Source organism: Jatropha curcas, chromosome 10, assembly GCF_041381405.1.
Source record: "Jatropha curcas cultivar XTBG-Jc1 chromosome 10, XTBG_Jcur_1.0, whole genome shotgun sequence".
NCBI lineage: Eukaryota > Viridiplantae > Streptophyta > Magnoliopsida > Malpighiales > Euphorbiaceae > Jatropha > Jatropha curcas.
Genome location: NC_143160.1, coordinates 15,224,143 through 15,232,224, shown reverse-complemented (window position 1 = coordinate 15,232,224; position 8,082 = coordinate 15,224,143). Strand labels below are relative to the sequence as shown.

Below are 8,082 nucleotides of genomic sequence, written 5' to 3'. Positions count from 1 at the left end.
ATGGTCCAAGATGTGGCTGGTCCTGATTTCTATTGGGAGAATATGGAAGAGTCACCAAATACAGTCGCGCAAAAGTTGAATGATATGTTAAGTGCCACCAATCATGAAGTTTGGCAAGGTTGTCAAAGACATTCTTTGCTCTTTGTATTATCGCGAATGTTGCATATCAAATCAGAACACCACATTTCTGAAAGGTGTTATGATGATTTTGTGTAATTAATGAAAGAAGTGTTGCTTGATGATAATTCTATGGTTGATTATTTTTACCAAACGAAGAAGCTAGTTTAGGACTTAGGCTTGTGGTTGAGAAGATAGATTGTTGTCGTAATAATTGTATGATATTTTGGGGCAATGATAGTGAATCAAGGGTGTGCAAGTTTTGCAACCTTCCTAGATATAGAAGCTGAGGACGCTATTATTTTCGTTAAAGGAAAACAGAATGGGCTTGATTGATTTTATTTTAAAAAATTGGTTTTCGTTATTAGACCCATTCATTGATCCTTGAAAAAAAGGTTCTTTTACTTTGGTAAAGGTTTTATTTTGGAGTTACCACCCTCTTTAGGGAAAATTCAAGAATTAATCGATTCTTTGGAATCGGTTAACTCGATTTTAAACCAGAGACTAGGTAAGGGAGTTAGGTACTGTGTCGGAAAGGTGTTAGGCACCCGAACCGCCCAGTTTAAACCGGCCTCCTTGTTGTCCATTACTTCACAATGATTTAATAATAAGATTAACTAAAATTGAGATGCAAAAATGGTTTTAATGCAATTTTTAAAGAAATGTCAAACATGCAAATAATCTCATACATTAGATATAAAATTAAATCATCCATAAGAAGCGGGGGAAGGAGAAAATATTACAAACCATATCCTAATTACAATCTACCCATAAACCCTCCAAATTTCCCAAATTCCCTAAATATTACATACAAGGAATAATAGGACCTTACATTAAACTTAATAATAAAGCACTATCTCAAAACATCAAGAACAACCGACACAGAAATAAAAATCATCCATAAAACCACATATCATACACTCATTCAATAATGGTGGAAATGATGAATGTTAATGTTAGAATGTTCTAAACTAAAGTTAAAGGGTTAGATTTACATAAACTAAAAAGCATTTAAAGTAAAGATCATAACAAGTAAAGGACTGGAATTTAAAGTGTTGGAATTTAAAGAACTGCAAAGTAAAGGGCAGAATAATAAAGCATTATTATTTATTTAGTTTAGAATGAGATTTGAGTTCAAGAATTTTTTGTTCTTATGAATGATGAACAACTTTGACCATCACTACTCATTTCCATCATTTATTTGCTCATCCAGACCAAAAGTGAATCGTATACGCACTTTAAGCAATAATGCTTAAGGCTTAACTCGATTGAATCCCAAAATCAAGCATGGTTATTGATTTTAAGTTACTGAGATTCTGAAATGAAGGTCCATGCGCCACTAGAAGTGGCGTGCAGACCTTGCTCGAATTAGAAAAATCAGAAAATAAGTAATAGGAGGTGTCTAGGAAGAAGTGGCGTTAGGCCATTGCTAATGGCGTGCGCCATTGCCACTGTGGCTTGTGGCACTAGTGCTGTGGCTTGTGCCACTGCATGTGGCGTATGCCACTACTACCTAGAAAGCCCCTTTCTTGGTTGATCATGGGTTTCCCTCATAACCAGATTTAAGAATGGTGATTTAGCACCAAAATAAAAAGGAAAAGAGATGGAGAAAGAGATTAGACTCTAAGTTTATTTTGCTTTGAAGAAAAAACCCGAGATTGAGATCGAAATGGCAAGAGATACCCAACAAACTTTGATCTTTAATCAATGATCTGAGATTTGTTTACTTGATTAGTGTTTTTGAGAAAGTTTGATTGCAAATCCATTAATGTCTTTGATAAAAACTATTCTCCTTTAAGCCCAATCTATAAAACTTGTTATAGATTTAGGTTAAAGGAGTTTTGAGAAATAAAATTGCAAGAGTTTTGTTAAGGCAATTAACTTCCTCCTCTTCACATTTCCCATTTATAGGGAAATAGGGAATGTTGTCCTAATTTTTAAGGCTTAGGTGGCAAGTGCCACTGATGGGCCTAAAAAATAGGTTGGGCAATATTTCATGAAATCAGCTTGGGTGGCACGCAAAATAGACAGTGCATCGAGATGTGTTATGGGCATACCCGAGACGCATTTCTCGTCCCTATTTCGATGCGAACCTTGAAAACGTGAAAATGACCCGATGGGTTACATTTCTTAAACTCGAATCATTAGTTCGAGAATCAAATTCGGATGTCTCAAACTCATTTTATCACAAAAAAGGTTATCAACACTGAGTCCTTTGGGGCAAAAATTGAGCGTCTATAGAAGGCGATGTCAAGGAACTAGGAGACAACAGAAAAAGAAAGCATTTAAGAAAATGTATTACTTTCCATTGACTTCACGACTTCAAAGGCTATATGCATCTCATACTATAGCTGAACAAATACGATGGCATGCGAAACCTGAACATGAAGCTGATGTTATGCGTCATCCATCAGATTCTGATGCATGGAAATACTTTGATGATCAGCATTCGTAATTTGCTGCTGAGATTAGAAAAGTCAGATTAGGACTTCGGACGGATGGTTTTCAACCGTTTGGACAGTCAAGGCAATAATGTTCTTCATGGCCTGTAATTGTGACACCATATAATTTTCCATGTGTATGAAAGAAGAGTATATGTTCTTGTGTGTTATTGAGCCGGGACTAACAAACCCGAAGTATAAGATCGATGTTTTTTTACAGCCTTTAATTGCGGAGTTGAATCAATTGTGGGAATCAGGTGTCAAAACTTATGACATTTCAAATTCTCAAAATTTTGTGCTCTGAGTTGCTTTGCTATGACGATTAGTGACTTTCTTGCACTTTCAATGTTATCTGGTGGAGCATTGCCGGCAGAACTGCTTGTCCATATTGCATGGAGAATACAAACGCATTTGCTTTGAAAAATGGTGGGAAGCAGTGTTGATTTGATAATCACCAAAAATTTCTCCCAATTGACCATGCATGGAGGCAAAATCGATAGTATTTTCGGAAGAATAAGTTGTTTACGACCCCCCCCCCTCCACCTATAAAGTCAGGTATAGAACTTTTGTTGGAAATTGAAGAGGTGGGCCTTATGAAAGTAACTGATTTGGGACATGAAGAGGTAAACGATAGAATTGCTCGGAGCAATGGATGGAAGAAACAAAGCATATTTTGGGATTTACGTACTAGAGTACATTGCTCATCCAACATAACCTTAATGTGATGCATATAGAAAAGAATGTATTTGAAAATATCTTTAACATTATGATGAATATTAATGGGAAAATAAAGGATAATGCCAAAGCTAGAGCAGATATGAAAGAAATTTGTCGTCGTCCTGAGCTAGAACAGATAGTAGAGACAGGACGATTTCCAAAGGCTTTTTACACGCTAAACAAGACGCAAAAGCAAATATTGTGTGAGTGGATCTGTGGGTTACGCTTTCCAGATGGATATGCATCTAACATGGGTCGATGTGTTGACATGCAAAAACATAGATTATTTGGGATGAAAAGCCATGACTGTCATGTTTTTATGCATAGGCTAATATTGTCACGCCTGACTCCAACCACCAGAGGAATTGTTCGCTTTGGATCATGCCAATTCCATCCCATACTGAATTGGTAAGACCTGCACGGTTTTGTCCCACAGGTAAAATGGGAAACTTCCCAGGTGGTCACATATTCTAGGATTTTCGTTAAGCGAGCACGCTTAACCCTAGAGTTCTTTTAACTCTCCAAGCCATTCCACTAAAAAGCGCCTCTGATGATTAGTTTTCCCTTTTTTGATATATGATCCGATTAATTCCTATGTCCCACATTCCTCTACTCATAGCTAGCCTGTCATCTTATAAGCTAGCTAAGAGCTTTGCTCTACCTGCCCTCTTAGGATCGCTTTGTTGGGTTGGGATGTCATAGGCCCAATAGCTTCTGCGTGGTTCGTCCTCAAACCATACATCTATTGGAGGGGGTCCGGCTCTGATACTAATTTTCACGCCCGACTCCAACCACTAGAGGAATTGTCTACTTTGGATCAAGCCAATTCCATCCCATACTGGATTGGCAAGACTTGCACGATTTTGTCCCGTAGGTAAAATGGGGAACTTCTCAGGTGGTCACCCGTCCTTGGATTTTCGTTAAGCGAGCACGCTTAACCCTAGAGTTCTTCTAACTCCCCAAGCTATTCCACCAAAAGGCGCCTCTGATGATTAGTTTTCCCTTTTTCGATATATGATCCGATTCATTCCTATGTCCCACTTTCCTCTACCCATAGCTAGCCTGTATCCTAGAAGCTAGCTAGGAGCTTTGCTCTACCAGACCTCTTGGGATCGCTTTGCCGGGTCGGGATGTATAGGTCCACCAGCTTCTGCGTGGTTCATCCTCGAACCATACATCTATTGGAGGGGGTCTGGCTCTGATACCAATTCTCAAGCCTGACTCCAACCACCAGAGGAATTGTCCACTTTGGATCAAACCAATTCCATCCCATACTGGATTGGCAAGACCCGTACGGTTTGGTCCCACAGGTAAAATGGAGAACTTCCCAGGTGGTCCCCTATCCTAGGATTTTCGTTAAACGAGCATACTAAACCCTAGAGTTCTTCCAACTCTTCAAGCCATTCCATGAAAAGGCGTCTCTAATGATTAGTTTTTCCTTTTTCGATAAATGATCTGATTCATTCCTATGTCTGATATTCCTCTACCCATAGCTAGCCTCCCATCCTAGAAGCTAGCCATATGTCCCACATTCCTCTACCCATAGCTAGCCTCCCATCCTAGAAGCTAGCCAGGAGCTTTACTCTACCTGCCCTCTTAGGATCGCTTTGCCGGGTCGAGATGTCACAGGCGCACCAACTTCCGCGTGGTTCATCCTCGAACCATACATCTATTAGAGGGGGTCCGGCTCTAATACCAAATATCACGCCCGACTCCAACCACTAAAGGAATTGTCCACTTTGGATCAGGCCAATTCCACCCCACACTGGATTGGCAAGACCCGAACGGTTTTGTCCCTTATGTGAAATGGAAAACTTTCTATGTGGCACCCATCCTAAGATTTTTGTTAAGCGAGCATGCTTAACCCTGGAGTTCTTCCAACTCTCCAAGCCATTCCACTAAAAGGCGCCTCTAATAATCAGTTTCCTCCTTTCAATATATGATCCGATTCATTCCTATGTCCAGCATTTCTCTACCCATAGCTAGTCTGCCATCCTAGAAGCTAGCCAGAAGCTTTGCTCTAACCGCCCTCTTAAGATCGCCTTGCTAGGTCGGGATGTCATAAATACCAATAACTTTCCGGGAGCTATTACCAACTAAAGAGTGGGAAGCATTGACAGAGCCGAGTCTTTCTTTTAAGGATTTGACAAGCACTGTCCTAAGAATAGTGGATATGGTTTGCCTTGCATGTGAAACACCAATAATCCTTTGCAAATTACAGTAGATTTTTCCCCTAGGATTCTTTGATTCTATGGCGCATTTACCAATTCATTTACCTTTTGAAGCACAAAAGGCTAGGCTAGTGCAATACAAATGAATGTATCCGTTTGAAAGGTATATTTTGCATTTACACCATTTCAATCGCACCAATAAATTTGTTTCCACTAATATGCTTATTATGTTTTGTTTTTTATTATAGAGATATTCACATATTAAGGAAGAACGTGCGCAATAAGGCAAAGGTTGAGGGTCGATATGCAATGTATACTTGGTGGAAGAAGCTTCCACTTTTTGTTCCCACTACTTTGTACCCCATGTTTACACTAAACATCGACGAGTCTCGCAAAATGATGATGGAGGCAATAGAATGGAAGAAAATTTAGAAGGAAACCTTTCAATTTTTACCTATCCGGGACGAACAATGGGACAAGCAAAAAAAAGGCGTTTGAACATGTAAGAGATTCGTGTAGCTCAAACTTACATTTTGTTGAACTGCGAAGAGGTGACCCATTCGTTGAGTAAATATATATAATTTTATAGTTTAAGACAGTTGATGCATTATAAGTAGTACTCTTGATGTGATTTGATGATATATTTTGTAGGAAATATATGGCTGAATTGCGAGAACGCATTCCCCGTTTACCCTATGGTGTTGTTGATGCAAGACTAGAGGAAGAATTCACAACTTGTTTGAAATGTTATGTACACATCAGTTCAAACTTTAAATTACACTCAAAGAAAGTAATAGTTAAACGACTGAATGTTTCTTATTTATACAGACGCGTAACTCAAAAAGTATTATAGGTAATAAATTCATTATTGATCTAGCAAAAGGACCTTTGCTAATCGCAAATATGTACTCGAGATACTTTGTCAATGGATACAAGTTTCATATTGAGCATTATGGGTCAACTAGAAAAGCATTAAATACTGGAGTATGTGTAAAAGGATCAAACTAATAGTGAACAGTCAAGCGATTTTTACGGGAGGTGGCTTAAGGTCGTCGAGCTGGAATATCCAGCCATACGCATAAAACGGACAACACTATTTAATTGTGAATGGTTCGATCCAACACCCAATGTTGAAATGAAGGTTCCAAAATATAACATAATAGAAATTAATAGTAGAAGAAGATACACAAAGTATGAACTATTCATTCTTACATTGCAAGCAGCTCAAGTCTATTATGTTCCATACCCATCAATGAAGCGAGATCGCTAGGATTAGATGGTGGTGTGCTAGATAAAAGCCAAATCAGTTGTAGAAGATGTCCAGACTAAACAATCTGCCTTAACATCAATGTTTGAGCCATTTCGAGTTGATGGGGTTAAAGTATCGATCCAAATATTTGAAGATTTAACGAATAGACTTGACGACGAAGATGAGACTTATGTTAAGATTGGTATGTCAGATGAAGAAGATGTTGAACCAGAGCCCTAGGTCTTAGGTACTTCGGAAGAAGAAGAAGAAGAAGAAGAAGAAGAAGGATATGAAGAAGACAAAGAAGAATGACATACGCAACTAGTTAGTTGTTGACGCGTGGTTGTATGCCTCCACCTGACCCAATGATGATATGAGGACAAGGGATGGGGTATCACGATAAATCAGGAGTGGTTGAACCAAAAATAGAATCAAACCGCCCAAAGGAGCCTGACCCTTGTTAGGGCTGCGTCACGCAGGTAGTACCTGCGTGACGGCACTCTTAGCTGCGTCACGCAGCTCTAACAGGACTGACACCTCTGGCGCGCGCCCGTGCAACGGCCTGCACTGTTTGTATGGATACGCGGCAACTGTACAAAAAGTAAGTCGCGTCACGCAGGTTTGCGGGTGCGTCATGCAGCTCCTACCTGCGTGACGCAACTGCCCTGTTGCCCTAGCCATATAAATACTGCATTACACAGCAAAAACGGGACTTTTGAAACTTTCCTCATTTTTTCTCTCAAAAGACTAAGGCATTTTAGACAAAAAGGAAACGATTGCGGCTAGGGTTTTCCTCAAAGACTCCAGTGAGTAACCTTGAGGAAGATCAAGCCATTAGGCACATAGATTGAAAGCTTAAAAAAAAAATATAAAAAGGACATAAAAAGAAAAGAGAGGAAAAGATAAAAAGAAAGGTTTTATTGCTAAGATTGGGTATTGAACATTTCTGGAATCGTGAAGCTTCATCCCTAGATCAACCATATCGTATGCAATCCTCAAATCTGAGGGTTAGGTAATCATCTAAACCATTCTTTTGCATTTTTGATACTTATTTATGAAAGTCTCATTTTCTTAGTATTTTAGTTAGTTTGGTTTTGATTAAGCTACATTTTGCCCATCTCTGAGTGTTTCTGAGTTGTATTAAACCTCTATTGATAAAAAGAACACGTAAAAACAGCAATTTGAATGGTAGTTATCAGGGCAGCCGCGTCACGCAGCTCCCACCTGAGTGACGCGACTGTTCATGTCCAAAAGTCTTTAATCCGGACTGGACCACCTGCGTGACGCAGCTATTCGCATGCCCAGGATACTTGTATATTTAATGTGATATTTTGGATGAATAATCAATAAAACTAAGAATTCCAATAAATCACGAACAGTTCCGTCA

The 8,082-nt window shown here is 39.2% G+C and overlaps 1 pseudogene; it reads left to right on the top strand.

Annotated features, from left to right (window-relative positions):
- LOC149493171 (uncharacterized) lies at positions 1–6,935 on the top strand (annotated as a pseudogene).
- The last annotated feature ends 1,147 nt before the right edge of the window (positions 6,936–8,082 follow it).